General features: G+C 36.1%; 1 non-coding gene across 1 annotated transcript; it reads left to right on the top strand.

The window, feature by feature from the left end:
- The first annotated feature begins 17,906 nt into the window (after positions 1 to 17,906).
- Positions 17,907 to 18,013, top strand: LOC131235796 (small nucleolar RNA R71). Its single transcript, XR_009166317.1, has one exon. It is a non-coding gene; the product is annotated as a small nucleolar RNA R71 (small nucleolar RNA).
- The last annotated feature ends 772 nt before the right edge of the window (positions 18,014 to 18,785 follow it).

The raw sequence follows: 18,785 nt of genomic DNA on the forward strand, positions 1-18,785 counted from the left end.
CCTTAATGAATGAATTAGATCCACACCTTCCGATCATGAGGCCCACCTTGCTACTGCCTATTTTTTTTTAGACAGGCCTTGGATGAAGGAAAATCATAAATATCATTTGATCCAAAACTTTGGTGGGCCACGATGTGGACCCACCTTAATGATTTGTGTATCACTAGATGGTGGGTTGCACCATGATGCATGTGTTTTATCAACACCGTCCATCTGCTGGATGCTGGCTCACTGGCCCAGTAGTTAATTAGCTGTTGTATTTGACATCAACAAGTTTTGTGGGCCTGATCATGAGATATGTGATATCCCAACTATCCATCTGGACAGTGGGGACCCAACTGTATAGCTGTTATATTGACGTCAGCAGTTCTGTGGGTTTGATCATGAGGTATGTATTACAACCATACCGTCCGTCCATTTTTCTTAATGGTGGGACCTACTCCACACGTGCTGCATGTGTGGAGGTGGGCCCACATTGATATATGCATTCTATATTCATGTCATCCATCTGCCAGGGACGGTGGGTCCCTTGATGCATGTATTTTATATCCTCATCGTCCATTTGCCAGGGACAGTGGGACCCCACATTTGATGCATGTGTTTCACAGCCACACCATCCATCTATTTCTTTGGATGTGGGGCCCACCCCACATGTGCTGCACGTGTGGGGGTGGGGCCCACCTTAACATATGTATTCTGTATCCCCACCGTCCATTTCTGGACAGTGTTGTGTGGGGCCGACTGTGATGTACGGATCTTATCCACATCGTCCGCTTACTGCATAGGTGGGGCCCACCTTGAGATATGTGTTGTGTATCTAAGCCGTCCGTCCCTGGACGGTGATTTGGGGCCCACCTTGATTTATTTATTTTAATCCACACCATCCACATGGGACGTGGGCACCATGTGATGTATGTGTTTAATCCAAGTCGTCCATCCATGGTTGGACGTCCAGCAGGCCACCATGATAAGTGCATTGTATATTTAGGCCGTCCAGCGGTGGGGCCCTGTGTGAAGAATGTATTGTATATCTATGTCATCCATGTGATGCAGCCCAATGTGATGTATATCAATCCAAGAGATGTGGTCCATTGTGATGTGTATTAGGCCCATGTGATGCTGCCCTTTGTGATGTGTATTGGGCCCATATGATGTGGCCCATTGTGATGTATTTTAGGCCCAAGTATAAGACCCATTGTGATCTATTTGAGGCCCAAGTATGGGGCCTATTGTGATGTATTTTAGGCCTAGGTAGTGAGGCCCATTGTGATGTATTTGAGGCCCAGGTACTGAGGCACATTGTGATGTATTTGAGGCCCATGGATGAGGCCCATTGTGATGTATTTGTGGCCCGTGTATGGGGCCCATTGTGATACACATGTGGCACATATAAGAGGCCCAATTGTGATGTGTGAGGCCCACCTTGATGTGTGTGTTGTATGCGCACTATCCATCCACCCTTCTAAGATATTTAAAGGGACGAGGGCCCCGTAGTGATTCTGATTCTAATCCCACGTGGACCGCACCATAGGGCAATAATGGTTAAATGTCCACCATTGCAAACTCCTCTAGGGCCCATTGTTACGCCCATTTCCACCCTTACCCTAGTAGGCTAACCCAAATTGTTAGGTCCCCACTGATGTTAGTAATATCCATTGGGCTAACCTAAACCATTGGGCCCCCATTAATAATGGTGCTTCTCGCCACATCCTATAGTACTGCCGAAATCTTAAAGCCCACCTTATGTTCACACCAGTCCTTCCATAGAAAGGTGGCCCATCTAAATGCATGTTTTGGCCAAGTTTAATGACCATACCCAAGGCCCACTTAGGTGTTGAGCGGGCTACCCAATCTACTTGGAAGGACACAGTCCTAGGTGTAGGTACTCCACCAAACCCACTTTATATATGTATCGGGCTTCCCATAGGAAAGCCCAGTTTATTACATGATATAGAGATTTAGGAAGCCCAATTATTCACCCTGTTAGCTCACCTTGTGAACTCACCTTGTCATATACCTACTTGACTCACAACAAGAGGTGTATCCTACCCTTATACCCATTTACTAGGACCTCGTGACATGTACATATCATCCGCACCGTCTATCTCTTTGGTGAGACAAGTACGAGGTCCATCCTTGGCATTAGTGCATCATCTAGGCCATCCGTTGCTTAGTACATCATCACCCCTTGTCGTAGATAGAAGAATATGTAGTATCAGGTTTGGTATATCCACTATGTAGAACCTATCTCGAAGTATAGACTAGACCCGTCGTCATTATCTTGAATCATGCAGAGCCTTGAAAGGTTAATGTAAGACTTACCGCATATGCTCCTATAGTTATAGAAGGAGCACATCGTTCAGTTTATAGTCGTAGTATGTGACATGCCGGTGATGGTTGATTACGGATTATTGTTGTCTGCCCTATCAGATAATCATGCCTATATACTTTATTACATTATGATACATGCCCATACGCATCATACATATGCTTGTTATGAGGAGTGATTGATCGTAGCATATGCCATTAGGTTGGTTTATTATGGAACTCCTTGTGAGATGGAGTTACCCCACATGATCGCGTGGTAAGCGCAGGTTTGCTGCATGACTGGATAGTGTGATTCATGCATCTCGTATTGTGTGACATGACTATTGTACGCCTTAGCGATATCAGGGCCATAGCCTCCACAGGCATATCATGGATGACAGGATTGGACATCAAAAATCTTTTTCTACATGGGGTGCTATAGATGTCCTTGGGTGAAATTTAGTAAACCCTCTTAGTACCAAAGGATGCTCCAACGTCTAAACCGAGTAGATATATGAGTGTAAAGTACCGAATACCAGTAGGTCGCGTCTCTCACTGTGTCATGGTCAGTTGTGAAAGGGGTGTGGCCTTACCTGCCTGAGGGAGTAGGCAATGACTAGGCTGAGTCTGACCCACCTTGAGGAATGGGTCCGCTATCGACGAGTTAGGCTGATATTGGCAGGCGGATAGTGAGGTCTCTTCCACTTACCCAGTTGTGTGCTCGATGGGGTGATAAGCTAGCGTAGAGTGTACTAGATCCTGGTGATGATCTCAGAGATATACAATATTGATATGTGGACTTGCTGAAAAGGAGTTACATACTCAGTATTTGATTAATTCATTCGTTTATTCACTATCCACTCGGGCTGGTGGTGCGCAACTAATTCGTTATGTGTACCTTCGCAATGGCCAGGATTTTAGTTGGGGCGCGCGACCAACTTGAGTTCAGGAGTTTACCACATTGAGTCTGGCTATCCAAATCTAGGTATGAGACTGGTTTGGATAGAAGTTCCTTACGATGAACCCCATAGCTCGCGATAACATGTACTATTATCTCGATTACACACTCTAGCTTTCTTATTTGTTTCGCATTTACATATTGCACTGCACCCTCAACTTATGACATTGGGTATACTATGATTCTACACTGTATGGCCTAGATATGACATTTGGTTTAAAATATATCTCCACAATGCGTAGTTGATTTACATTGCTTCCTCAGTATATGACTTTGCCTTGTTATGTTTTTGCATCGCATAGTCTGGATAAGTCTGATGGTATTGATGGAATTGCCAGTATTTCCACTTACTCTGATATCTATATGCTTGGCATGTACATTGCACACACATACACCACCCTCTAAGCTTTCTATAAGTTTATGCATGACAATTGTGTGCAGGTGACGTTAGGTCGCAGTAGCATTGAGGCAGGAGTGTGGAGGTTGAGCTTTGTGGAGATTTTATTATATTCATGTATTTCCTTTCAGTATTGTAATCAATGATTTATATTAGTGGATATGTGATGATGATGTTGCTCTTGTGATTTGGGTACATTTATGGTTATGCTCCTTTACCAACAAAATTTACACTGAAAATTCTCCTTGTAGGATATCAGGATCGGAATCTGGTGTACGGGCACTGAGAGCTGAGAATGGGGTACTACGGAGGCTGTCGGCGCAGGATTCGGCGGTCGAAAATTTTGTGAGCTCGGTTTTCGAGTTTGGGGCGTGACATGCACCCTAGTTCCCACCTTTAAATTCTTAGTTTTAATTACTCTACTCACAATTACTCTCTCAAATACTTCAGAATTAATTTCACATCTTCTTCTAATTCTACATCTATTTAATTTTAGAAACGTACATGTTTCAGTCCCTATGGATTCGACCTCGGTCTTACCAAGATTGTTACTACATCGCGACCTTACACTTGGGGTTGTGAACATCTAAGATCCAACAAAATTTCAAATTTTGTGCATGATTGGATAAAATCATTTTTTGACTGGTCGAAGGCCCTGCTCGACTGGTTGAGGGCCCTGTTCGACTGACCGAGCATGAGCTTTAATTGGTTGAGGGTGCCTGATTTTAGTTGCTGGACTTTGAGTCAAGCAACCCTCAACTAGTCGAAGGTCCCTCTTCAATTGGTCGAGCAGTCTGCTCGATTGGTCGAGAAAGCAATAGAAAAATCCATTTTTTATAATTTAAAATTAGACTGGTCGAAGATTTTTTAGACCGGTCGAGCCACAGCTTAGACTAGTCGAACTAAAGCTTAAACTAGTCAAACTTAAGCCTAATTAAAGTATAAAAACTCATATAAGTTTGTCTTTTAAAAGCACCTAAGTTTAAGGTCTTTATAGGGTCTGTTATACTTGAAAAGACTGAACATTGAAGTTTGAAACTTGTCCTTCTTCTTGTTTCTTCAATAGAACATGTAGTTGATCTTCTACTTGAAGTGTATTGAAGATGGAGCTTGATCTTCTACATGAAGTGAAGTAGAACTTGAACTCATTTAAGCTTCAACTTTCCAACTTCATGACTTTTACTTCAATTAGGTTTAAGCTTGAACTTTCCAACTTCATGACCTGTACTTCAGTAAGGTTTAAGCTTGAACTTTTCGACTTCATGGCTTGTGACTTGAACTTTCCATGAACTTTCCATCTTGATCCACATTAGTCAAACCATATTATAAGTTGTTTTGTCTAAATGAAATTTGACAAACAAAGGTGTGTTTTATTCAATATAGCACTTACAAGCTGATACACAACTAATGCTCTTGGCGTATCTATTTCTTTATTAATAATCAAACTTGTGTCTTTTACCTTAATCAAAATTTGGGATACTAAAGCTCCAGTTGTACAACCTATTTGGTCTCTTCCTATGAAAATTACAAGCCCAACATCATCCTCATATAGATAAGCCTCTAAAGCATTAGATTTTGCATGAAATGGTTTACTATCAACTAAGACCACTTCGACATTTCCTTTCCAAAATATAAGGAATTCATAGAAGTTCACATGGATGCAATCTTGTTCGAGGAGAGTATTATAGTTTGATGATGATGGCACCACAAAAAAGTCATTAATGCTTTCTTGCTTCCGACTGTTAACTCTATCGGTAAGATTCTTTTGGTATTGGTTATGCCGTCAGTGAAATCAGTAAGAGTTACCTCTGTAGCAATCAGGTCAGAATAAGTTTTTCCTAGTTTTTTTAATATGCTTATTGATAAGATGTTAACTGTTGCTCTATTATCTACCCAGATATAGGGAATAGGACAACCATCTATATGTGTTAATATAACCATAAGTTTAAGGTGTTGCGATATTGCGAATGAAGGTTGGTCAAAGATCCTTTTTTGCATATGTACCTAGCTTGATGTTAACAATAGGCATACCCTTGTAATTCGTCAATTGCTAGTTGGTTATCTCATGTTTAACCAACGTTGCCCCTGTCTCTTTAACATCACATTCGATACTACTTAGTTAATCTAGTTTAGCCAAAAAATTAATAGGAAGCGTGAACATCATAATGCAACTTACTTTTAATGGTGATAATGTTCCAAATGTGATAGTCGTCATCTCTCGTTCGCCAAATTCTATGCCATTTTAAAGATTTTGGCTTGCTAAAAATTGGTGGCTTCTTCTAAAATCTTTACATTTGCCAATATTTCTTCAATTGGTAAATCTTATTAAAGGGAGTCACCGTCATTTGATCCTTTTTTTATAACAGGTCTTCTTGATTTATTTTGATGGTGAACTCTTGTTCGTTTTGGATGGTTGTAGGTTCGCAAATGGGGTAACCATCATGGCATTCTGTTTCTTATTCGAATTATTTACCCATGTCCAATTTCGAGTAGGATTTTATTGACCATGAACAACAAGCCAGTTTGATTGATCATCTGTTGGATTTTGCATTTCCATTCCCTTTCTTACCGCCCTCTGTCATTGTCAACGACATTTTTACGTTCTTGTCATTTATAGTGAGTATTGTGGAAATTTAGGATGAACAACCCTTGTCCATCGGTTGGTCGTATTCGCAATCAATTTGACCATTCTTAGCCATTTTCCATCATATCCTTTAGAAAAGCTACATTGTTTCATACCTATATTAGTGTCCTTTAGATACAGGTTGGTACTTCTAAATACTATTATACTTACCGTATCTATTATGATGTCCCTTTGGAAGATGATATTATTTCATCATTCATTACCGTTGAATATCCTAATGGCATCTTTCATATAGACCTTTCTCTTTAACTATCAATTTATTACCTGAAAAACATTGCCCCCTCATGTTTCTTCTGGGCTTACCTTTCTTGCCAGCATAACTTGACCGATAAACATGTTCTTTTGCCAATGTAAGATCTATTTTCTATTTTAGGGTGTTCATATTTCTTAGATTCGTAGTGACCATATTAATTCCCAAGGTCGGTAAAAATATGTCAGTGTCAACTAGCATAAGCTTCATTCTCCATTTTTGGGAACTTAAGTATTCTAGAATTTATATTATCCTGGATCATGTTTCTTAAAGCCATATAGATCATAGTTGAATGAGAACGCGAACCATGCTGTTTGCAATATTCTATTATAAATCTAAATCTAAATCCAAAGATGTAAATTCTGAAAATGATAAGAATGAGGATGATATGGTAATGTTGACTAAAATTTTTTATAGAATTTTCAAAAATAATAATAGATCACATTTTCAAAAACCATTTAACAAAAGAAAAGAAAATCCAAATTTTTGGAAATCATAATCTAAAGACACCCAATGCTTCAATTGTTCTGAATATGGGCATTTAGCTTCAAAATGTCCTAAAAAGGATAAATGTAGAAGAAGAGGCATGATTGTCACTTGGGATGAATCATCAAAATCTTAATCTAATTCCAAAACTGACGAATCAGACCAAGAAACTGAGAAAGATAAAAAGGCTTTCATGAACATAGGTAGAATCACTTTCTTAGATGAATGTGAAACTTTTGACTATAAAACTCCTAGAAGTGATTCTGAAAATGAAGATGATCTTCAAATTGCTTATGATGCCCTATATAAAGAAAGTTGTAAGATTGTGGCTAAACTAAAAATTCAAAAAGAAAACTTTACTAAACTTTAATTAGAACTTGAAAAATCAGTTTTGGAAAAATCTCATTTTCTGATTATTTTGAGAAAACCAAACTGGATTTAAGTTTGAAAATTTATGAAATTCAAAATCTTAAAATTGAAAATGAGAATTTAAAATTAGAAATTGTTTTCCTTAACGCATCAAAAAATACTTGGATATGCACCCAAGGAGACCAAAAACTTGAAAAATTATTAACTGCATCTCGTCGAAGTAGTGACAAATCTAGCTTGGGATATATTAAAAGTTGCACAAAAAAAATCTAAAAATTCTGCTCCCATATTTGTAGAAGGAGAATCTTCAAAGTCTAAAGAAGAAACTATAAAGGAAGTAAAAAAGAATGAAAAATCCTTTTAAAAAACTTCTAATCCAAAAACTAATGCCAACTGCCATAAATTTTAGAGGAGAAATAATAATTCTCCTCTAATAGATAAGATAGTGGACTTGCTTAAATAGCTCTTGAAATCCAACTCTGGAAATAACAGAATAAGTAGAAACAAGAAAACCTCTTTCTCCCAAACACATCGAATAGTAAGAGAACCTCCTAAACCCAAAACCATAATGAAATGGGTCCATAAGATAACTGTCTTGTTATTCACACAGCTTTCAAAACAAGTAGCCATTCAAGATTGTACCTGGATAGTGGATGTTCTAGACGCATGACAGGTACTAAGGCAATTCTATTAGATATCAATCAAATCGATGGCAGCTTAGTCACTTTTGGAGATGGTAGCAACAGCGAAATCATTGGAAGAGGTAATGTAAAACTTTCAAATCTACCTATCTTTAAAAATGGGCTATATGTTGAAGGATTAAAATATAATTTGCTAAACATATCTTAAATTTATGATAATAGTTATCATGTACAATTTTCAGATCACGGATGTGAGATAATCAACAATCAAAGTCATATAATATTAAATGGTCGCAGGACCTCTGAAATTTGATATATCATTGATGACTCTTACTTTACAAATCATTCTTGTTACAAGGTCCAAATAGATGAAACTGAACTTTGACATCAACGTCTTGAACATGTAAACTATATTGACTTATATAAATTGAGTAAGAGAGATCATCTACGTGGTCTACCCAAATTGAAAATGATAGAAAATAAAGTATGTAGTGCCTGTCAAATAGGCAAACAAATTAGGAGTAGTCACAAAAAGGTGAACTCCTTAGCCACTACAAGACCTCTTGAACTACTTTATATGGACTTAGTTGGACCAACTCGAATGGAGAATAGAGGCGAAAAGAAATACTTTCTAGTTGTAGTAGATGACTACACTAGATATTCATGGGTAGCCTTCTTGAGAGAAAAGTTGGATGATTTTGACAAAGTTAAAAAGTTAATTAAATACATCCAGATAGAAAAAGAATTGTCTGTGATTAGAATAAGAAGTGACCATGGTACTGAATTTGAAAATAGTAATTTTGAGAAGTACTATAATGACCATGTAATATTACATGAGTTTTTTGCTCATAAAACTCCTCAGTAAAATGGAGTTGCTGAGAGGAAAAACTAAGTTTTTCAAGAAATGGCTAATGTTATGCTAAATAGTTTAAAATTAGCTAAAAAAATTATGGGTTGAAGTTGTTAATATTGCTTGCTACACTATTAATCATGTTTATGTAAGAGCAGGTAAAAATAAAACAGCTTATGAACTTTGGTTTGATAAAAAACCTTCTGTTAAATATTTTCGCACTTTCGGAAGCAAGTGTTTCATGTTATGAGACTGGAAAAATGTAGGAAAGTTTGAAGCTAAAAGTGAGAGACTATTTTTAGGATAAGATATAAACAAACGAGCATATCGTGTCCTAAATAAAAGAACTAGGGTGATGCAAGAATCAATAAATGTTGTAATTGATGATCAACCGATCAATCCCAGTCACTACCAAGATGCTAAGATGATGATGATGATGATATTATTATGATGAATCAAAGTGAACCATCATTCAAATCATATTCTACTAAGTCAAGGTTGGTAAAAGATCATCTGATGAATCAAATACTTGGTAACTCTCTTTCTGGTGTTCAAACCAGAAGACAATTGGAAAATATTTGTAATCATATTTGCCTTACTTTCCAAATAGAACGGGCCAATGTAAATGATGCACTAGCTGATGAAAGTTGGACTTTGGCTAAGCAAGAGCCTAAATACCATTGGTCCTGAGATGCCTGCTTCATCTGAATAATTTGTAATAATTTAAGTTTTATCATGTTTACTTAATATTGCTTAGATATTTCATCTATTTTGGTATGCAATAACCTTTATTCTCTCTTTGAATTACATGCACTCTTGGATGGCTTTCCCTTAGCACATTTGGATATTAATCTTTATGTAACTTAATGACTTCATATCCTTATTTAATATGCTCTTATCCTTTAAATTCATGTTGCATACATCATTTAATTCTTTCTTCCTTTATCAACTTCTGACAAAAAGGGGGAGAAAATGGTTCTAGATATATGAGCACAACTCTACAACACTTGAATGAATATCTTAGCACAATACTTGAACACTTACATGCACGAATTCTATGGAATTATATATTTTTTTTACATGTGATAAAATATTGGATTGTATAGATATATATTTCATGTGACTAAATTCTCAGGGGGAGTTACGATTGCTTGTTCTAAGGGGGAGCATCAAGATCATCAAGATATGGCATCACTAGTGGTGTACAGATGTTCTTTTGAACCAGAGCTCATATTAGTATGATCAGTCTGTTAGATGTTGTAATATTTTATGATGAGTTGTATGATTTTATGATGAGCTGTGTATGATTATATTTTGTCACGAAATTGATAAAGGGGTGGCTGTAAGTGCTTATATTTAAGCACAATTAAGATTGTTAAATTTCGTAATCCTGAAAGGAGCACAAGCACTTATGAAAAACTCATAAAGACTCAATCAACATCTTAAGCATTAAAAGCTTTACATAGTTCGAAGATCAGAATGCTTTGTATGTGTTAACTATCAGGTGGAATAACCTTAGATTGACCCTAGATTAGGTGTATTTCATATGATATCTGATTGCTTACCTCTAAGTGCAGAGATTTGTAAGTAGTATCCCATGAATACATGGTCGATCCCACAAGGAGATGAATTGTGAGAAGGAAAAAATCAAATGCAAAATAAACTAAGTAATAAAAATTAAACTGATGATTTGATTTTGGGATTTTTTTAATGGATTTAATTCAACTCAATAAAATAACACCTAAGCTTCAAAGTTCCACACATAGGTTAATGTTCCAAAATCATGATGACTTGGATAACAAAACTAGGATCTGAGCACTATGGTCAGCCTAATCTGAAAATAAAATAGTTTAAATATTTTAATAAGTGATATAAAATATTAAAAAATCATGTATTTGCACCATTAATATATATTCTTAAGCGTCAGTGATTTTAAGAATTCAATATTAATGAGATAATGAAAATCAAAGAAATATAGCCGGTTAAGAACCTCTCCTATCTAGGAAATCTGATTGATCTAAGGTTAGTCTATCCATCAATGTGGTTCTCATATGATGAAAACATATGGATCTCACAAGAGAATAAAAAACAAAACCTAAATAATGGATAACATGCATACACCATTTTTCTCGTCGTTAAAACAATCAATCATCATAATCTTAAAAAATTGTTAAACCCATGTGCTTTCCTTCTAGCTTGGGCTAGAAGGAACTTAAAAAAACATAATTAAAATAAGAAAAAAATAAGAAAAAAGAAATAAATGCAAATAGAAAAGATCTAAAAAAATAACTTATAGAACTTTAATAAAATTAAAAACTCTTTAAAAACCCTAATTCTTACTTTGGGATGCCTTGAATGATGCTTAGGAATGCCCTAGGAAGCCCTATTTATAAGTAGGGAACTCCAATTTTCGTACAAAGTTGAAAAATCCTAGAAACCACCTCAAATATACGTATTTTCTCAAAATAGACTTCTTGCTGCAGAGTTTGTTTAAAATAGATTTCCTGCTGTGCAGTTTTCCAAAATAGACCTTAAAGCTTCAGAATACACTTTTCAGGACGATTTCAGGATTCTTCACTTCAAATCTTCGACTTTTTTCATTCTTCACTTGATTTTCTTGGATCTTTGGCATGTGAATTCTTCAATCTTGGTCTCCTAAGATCCATCCATTACCTTGATGATTCTTGAGCATCAAATTCATGCTTTTTAGCACCCTTTTTCAATCCAAGCTCTTAAATTCACCTTGCAACACATACATGAGTAAAATAGAACATTAAGCTAATTCATGTACATAAAACCAAGATATAAATGGAGAAAATTATGCAATATTTGAGTCTTAACACACCCCCTAACCAACATTTTGCTAGTCCCAAGCAAAATAAGCAAAGAAAAATAAAAATTAATTCTAGAAACAAAATTAAAATGAAAACAAAATTCTAACTACACCACTTTCGTAGGTAATCTCGATTGCATTTAGCATATGCAATAAGCCTTTAAACCCCTAGGTTTCCCTTAGTGGACGAGTTATAGTCTCGTGAGGGTTTCCAAAAATGTTACCCACAAACATTGAAAACATGAAAAAGAGTTTAACACTTAGAAATTTATACAATTATGCCTCCATTCATCATATGAATTCCAAAACAAAATAATACTTACCCTAAGTCTGAAGTTAGTTAGAATCTCAATTTCCTAATCTATTACATCCTTGAGTTCAGAGACCTAATCAAAATTTAGAATAGTTATGATCTAATATCCTTAAGTGTTCTGTGATACTAGTCTAACTTTGAGAAATATGCATGTTCCCTATCCTAACTCCTTTCAATCATCCTAAGAATATGAAATCTTTAGTTATCTCATTTTCTTCATGACATTTCTTCTTTTATCATCATATCCTCATCATTATAAACCACCCTTAGATGAAGATTCCCATCGGGTTTGCTTCATAACATAAGGTATCGTACTTGTAATGGTAACAGTAATGGATACTTAGGTATCCTTACTCCGGATTACTGACACGATTACTATGGTAATTGCATTCATGCTTTATAATAAAATTTTCTTTTTGCATCATTTTTTTCCTTCAATATTCTCTCTTTTAAGCATATATCAATTGTACTAGTTCATTTAACCTTGTTTGAATCAAAATTTGTTATTCTACTTCACATATCATATTTCTCACTTAGTTAGATAAGGTGTATTGTGAATTCAGTACATCAAATTACAACTCACTTTAAACTAGTGATTAGATAATTGAACTCGAGTCTATAATTTTTAGTTGTCAGATTTCTGACTACTATCAACCTAGACGAGGTATTAACTTTGCCTTTGGAATTCGTAAAATATCATGTTCACATTCTTGTATATAAAAATATTATTTTGAAAATGTTGAAAAAAAATTTCCCCATAAACCTAAAAAAATAAACTTAAACCTAACTAAAACCTAAAAATAATAAAAATATTAATAAAATAAACTAAAACCCAAAAAAAAAAACCTTCACATGGATGACTATCCACACCCCCAACTTAAAATCTACATTATTCCCAATGTAATGATAATGTAATATAGAGAACAATAAAAATAAAAGAAAGGGTAGATAGTACCTACCATGAAAAACTCACCTACAATGTGACACTAAAAAGAATTGAATATGATACAAATCCTACAGAAATGCTTCGTCAGACTAGGAGTATCATTCTTGCTCATGAAGAGGGAAGGACTCCTCTCCCAAATGAAAGTTTTCCACATAAAGCTTCAATCTCTGACAATTAACCTTATACACATTGTCATTACATGGATTCTCAATTTCAACAGTCCCATGAGTATAAACATTCTTCACAATGAAAGGGCCTCTACATCTTGATCTTAACTTTCCCGGAAAGAACTAGAGACGAAAATTGTATAATAGGACCTTTTGCTGAGGTTCAAAATTCTTCCTCAGGATATTTTTATCATGAAATGTTTTGGTCATCTCTTTGTAGATTTTAGAATTTTCATATGAATCTCTCCTTAGCTCCTCTAATTCATTCAACTCTAATTTCCTTTGTCCACTTGCTTGGTCCATATCAAAGTTTCATTTCTTTATCGCCCAATAGGCTCTATGTTCCAATTCCACAGTTAAGTGGCAAGCTTTCCTATATACCAATCTGTATGGAGACATTCCAATCGGGGTCTTATAAGCAGTCATATAAGCCCATAAAGCGTTGGATAGTTTGAGGGACCAATCCTTCCTATCTGGCCTTATAGTTTTCTCTAAAATGTGTTTGATTTCCCGATTAAAAATCTCAGCTTGCCCACTCATTTATAGGTGGTATGGGGTGCTCACTTTATGCTTGATGTCATATTTCTTCATCAAAGCCTCAAATGTCCTACTGCAAAAGTGAGACCCACCATCACTAATAATGGCCTTTTGGAGTTCCAAATCTAGAAAAAATATTTTTCTCGAGGAATCATATGACCACTTTGTTGTCATTGGTCTTACTTGGAACTACCTCAATCCATTTTGAAACATAGTCCACACTAACCAATATATAAAAAATCCAAAAGAAGATGGAAATGAGCCCATAAAATCAACACCCTAACAATCAAAAATCTCCAATGGTAGAATTGGGGATAAAGGCATCACGTTGCGCGGGGATACTCTTCCCAACCTTTGACATCTATCACAAGGAACACAGAAAGCATGGGTGTCTTTAAACATGGTGGGCCAGTAAAAGCCACACTATAGGATTTTTGTAGTGGTTTTCTTAGTAGAAAAATGGCCACCACATGCTTCCATGTGATGAAAGGAAATAACACTCTGAACTTCATCCTCTGGGACACAACGTCTAAAAATCTGATCAGTCCCATATTTATATAAATATGGGTCATCCCAGAAGAAGTTCCTAACCTTGGTTTTAAAACGCTTCCTATCTTGTTACTTCCAATGATATGACATTTTTCCCGTTACAAGATAATTCACTATATCTGCATACCAAGGCAATTTGGAGATTGCAAATAATTATTCATCAGGGAAAGTATCCTGGATATGCATCTCCTCAGTGGAATCATCTAACAGTAATCTAGAAAGGTGATCGGCCACTATATTTTTTACTCATTTCTTCTCTTTTATCTCTAAGTCAAATTCTTAGAGTAGGAGGATCCATCTCAAAAGTCTCGACTTTACATCCTTCTTAGATAGCAAATATTTCAAAGCCAAGTGGTCTATGAAAATGATCACTTTAGATCCCAGCAAGTAGGACCTAAACTTATCCAAAGCAAAAACTACTATAAGTAACTCTTTTTTAGTTGTTGAGTAGTTCACTTGGGCCGAGTTTAGAATTCTACTCGCATAGTGAATAACGTAGGGCTGTTTATCTTTCATTTGGCCCAAAACAACTGCTAGGTATAATCACTTGCATCGCACTTTAGTTCAAAAGGAAGTGTCCAATCTGGTGGACGCATGATAGGTGCAGTGGTAAGGGATGATTTAATTTTATTAAAGGCACTTGTGCAGTCATCTGTCCACTTAAATGGAATATCCTTTTGAAGAAGATAAGTCAATGGTCTAGTAATGGCACTAAAGTCCTTGATGAATTTTCTATAAAAACCAACATGTGCCCTATAAATGATCTAATATATCTAACAGTTCGGGGGATAGGTAGATTAGTTATAATGTCGAGTTTTGAGCGATCTACCTCGATTCCATTTTTGGAGATAACATGGCCCAAAACAATTCCCTTTTGAACCATGAAATGACATTTCTTCCAATTTAAGACAAGGTGTTTTTCTTCACACCTAGACAGGACAAGGGATAAATTGTTGAGGCATTCCTCAAAACTACTCCCAAATACAAAGAAGTCGTCCATGAAAACCTTAAGAAACTTCCTAACTATATTTGAAAAAATACTTAACATACCCCGTTGGAAAGTTGTTGGGGTGTTACAAAATCCAAATAGCATCTATTTGAAAACAAACATGCCAAATGGATAAGTGAACATGGTTTTCTCTAGGTCTTCCAGGGCTATCTGTATTTGGTTATATACAGAATATCCATTAAGAAAACTATAGAAGGAGTGACCTGCTACCCTCTCTAAAACTTGATCAATGAATGGTAGAGGGAAATGATCCTTCTTTATGACCTGGTTTAATTTTTTATAGTTAATGCAAACATGCCAACCAGTGGTGACACGTGTTGGTATGAGTTCATTATTAGAATTTTGCACAATAGTTATTTCAAATTTCTTTGGGACTACTTGAGTTGGACTCACCCAAACACTATCGAATATTGGGTAGATGATTCCTACAGCCAATAATTTGATCACATCATTTTTTATAACTTTTACCATGTTTGGATTGAGACGCCTTTGATGTTGTCTAATTGGTTTAGCATCCTCACCGAGGTAGATCGGATGGGTGCATATGCAAGGGCTTATACCCTTGATGTCAGAAATGATCAAGCCCAAGGCTCCTTTGTGGTCCCTTAGAACTTTCAACAATTTAATCTCTTGATCCTTCTCTAAAAATGAAGAGATCACCAAAGGATAAGTTTTATTTTCACCTAAGTATACATACTTAAGCTCATTTGGTAGTGGTTTTAAATCAAGCTTTGGAACATTGGTTGGTGATGGCAAAGGTCACGAGTCCTCGATAAATAGGATTTGAGTGCGCAGTCTCCATTGGTAAATACCAATGTCCTAGGTGGTAGTGCTCTCATTATCATCAGAAATTTCAGTAAGCACTTTTTCTAAATCAGAATTTTTTAAGTCTCTAATGACTTGAATCAATTCCTCAATCAGACTAGGTTCCAATTCCTCTTCTTCTATCAAGCACTCCATGAAATTTAGCTCATGGATCTCATTATTATCAATGGGCTGCTTACATAGATTGAAAATATTTAGCTCTAGAGTCATGTTACCAAAAGACAAGTTCATCATTCCTTTCCTACAATTTATGATTGCATTTGAAGTTACTAGGAATGGGTGGCCTAAAATGATGGGAACTTGAGCACTAGCATTTACCCATGGTTTAGTGTCTAGTACAATAAAATCCACTAGGAAGTAGAATTTCTCCACTTGGACTAGCACGTCTTCTAAAATTTCTCTTGCTACCTCAATAGAGCATTCAGTGAGTTAGATCGTAATCGTAGTTGGTTTATGCTCACCTAACCTCATTTATTTATAAACTAAATAAGGTACTAAGTTGACACTTGCACCTAAATCTAGCAAAGCATGCTCAATTTGGAAATTTCTAATAATACTAGGAATAGTGAGACTTCCCAAGTCTTCATATTTGGGTACAACCCTTTGTTGAATGATAGCGCTCACTTTCTCAATAAGGAAGCTTTTTTGTGCATATTTAATTTCTTTTTTATAGTGCACAAGTCTTTGAGTATTTAGCATATGATAGAATTTATCTAATGGCATCAAGCAGAGGAATATTGACAGTAACCTTTTAGAGTATATCTAACACATCTTGATATTTCATGGGGACAGTTGGATTCTGAAGTCTAGATGTGAACAGAACTGGAGGCATATATGACTTAGTCTCTTTATCATTTTGTTATTGCGGCTCTTGAACCATAGCCGATTTATTATTTTCTTGAGACAGTAGCTCATTCTTTGGTATTTCTACTGGTTGCATTATCTTGTTATCGACTTCTTTTCCACTTCTCAAGGTAATGATGGCTTTATCTTATTCATGATGTATCTCACTTGGATTTGAGTTTCCAATGAATGTGTGTTTCTAGGGTTTGACATAGGTTGAGAAGGAAGGGTGCCTTTTTCCCTAGCATTTAGTTGAGTCTCAATCCTAGCAATAAGTGTCTTTAATTCCTGATTTGATTTGATTAGAGACTGATTCATTTGAGCTTGAGAGTTCATGAATGTGGTCAATGCATCCTCCACAGATGATCGCTTTGGTGGGGGCACATATGGTGCATTATTGGGTGCCCCAAAGAAGTTGTTTTGTGGAGGCATTTGAGGTACATTAGGCGCATTAATTTGTGGTCCATTCCTCCAACTAAGATTAGGATGGTCACACCAATTTGGATTATACATGTTTCCCATTGGTTGCATAACTGACCTTTAGTAGTTATTTATAGCATTTGCTTAATCATGCTCATACGTGATATTTTGTACAACTGAGATTATTGGATAATCCTTTGTGTCATGGTCTATACCACAATAAATGCTACAAAAATTACCTAAGGAAGTGTTTGCTTTAACCATATCAACCTTTCTAATTTCCAAGGCTTAGACCTTTCTAGCCAATGCAGCGAATTTTGCATTAAGGTCGTCTTCCTCTCTTAGCATATACATCCCTGCTTTCTCTCTAGGAATGGGTCTAGCTTAGTTTGATTTACCAGAGACATCACATGTCTGCATATTTTCTACTAACATATCTAGAAAATCCCAAGCCTCATTATGATCTTTGTCAAGAAAGGTTCCACCACACATCATCTCTATGAACTGACGGGTATCCATGGTGAGCCCCTTTTGGAAAGCATCAATCACATGCTATGGTTCATAACCATGATGTGGACAAGTAATCAGAATATCTTCGAAGCACTCCCAAGCTTGAAAAAATAGTTCATTCCCCTTTTGGGAGAATGACATGATTTCTTGTTTTAGTTAATTTATTTTGTGCTTGGGAAAGAACTTTTTCAAAAACTCTCTACTTAAGGCTTGCCATGAAGTGATGGTATTAGGTCTTAGAGAGTTGAGCCATGCTTTGGCCTGATCCTTTAGAGAAAATGAGAATAACCTAAGCTTAAGTACATCCCTATTGCCATCATTTAACATTGTAATTACTTCCTCAAAGTCCTTGAGGTGCAAGTAGGGGCTTTCAGAATCTAAGCCAAGAAATTTAGGAATTAATTGAATCACACCTGGTTTAAAATCAATGTTCCCTGTATGAGCAGGGAATACTATATAAGATGGTAAGTTGATCTCTCAAGGTGTAAATGTTCACGTAAAGTCCATGGTTGGTTTAACACATTCCTATGACTCCATTTTCATCCTCAAGATGAGGATTAGGTTGATTTTCTCTGTTTTGATTTATAGTTGAATCTAGTAGATTTGAATTTGGATTATTAACTGGGTCTGCCATGGAATCCAAGTGATGTTGAGTGCCTCTTCTAAGTGAATGATCAAGGCTTGGAACTAGTCCGCCTTCGGAGGAGAGTCGATTGTTTTGATCCCTACTCCAATAGGACATAAACCATCCACACCACACAAAAAATACCACTAATTCAAATAACAAATATGACACTTAAAATAAAAATAAAAACTTAACCAACAACCCAGGTGGCAGGGCCAACCATAAGGGTACAATCCACAAAACAAAATAAATTAACAACCCAGGCGGCAGGGCCGACCATGAGGATTAAGTTCATAAAGTAAAAAT

This window comes from Magnolia sinica, chromosome 19 (assembly GCF_029962835.1).
Source record: "Magnolia sinica isolate HGM2019 chromosome 19, MsV1, whole genome shotgun sequence".
Lineage (NCBI taxonomy): Eukaryota > Viridiplantae > Streptophyta > Magnoliopsida > Magnoliales > Magnoliaceae > Magnolia > Magnolia sinica.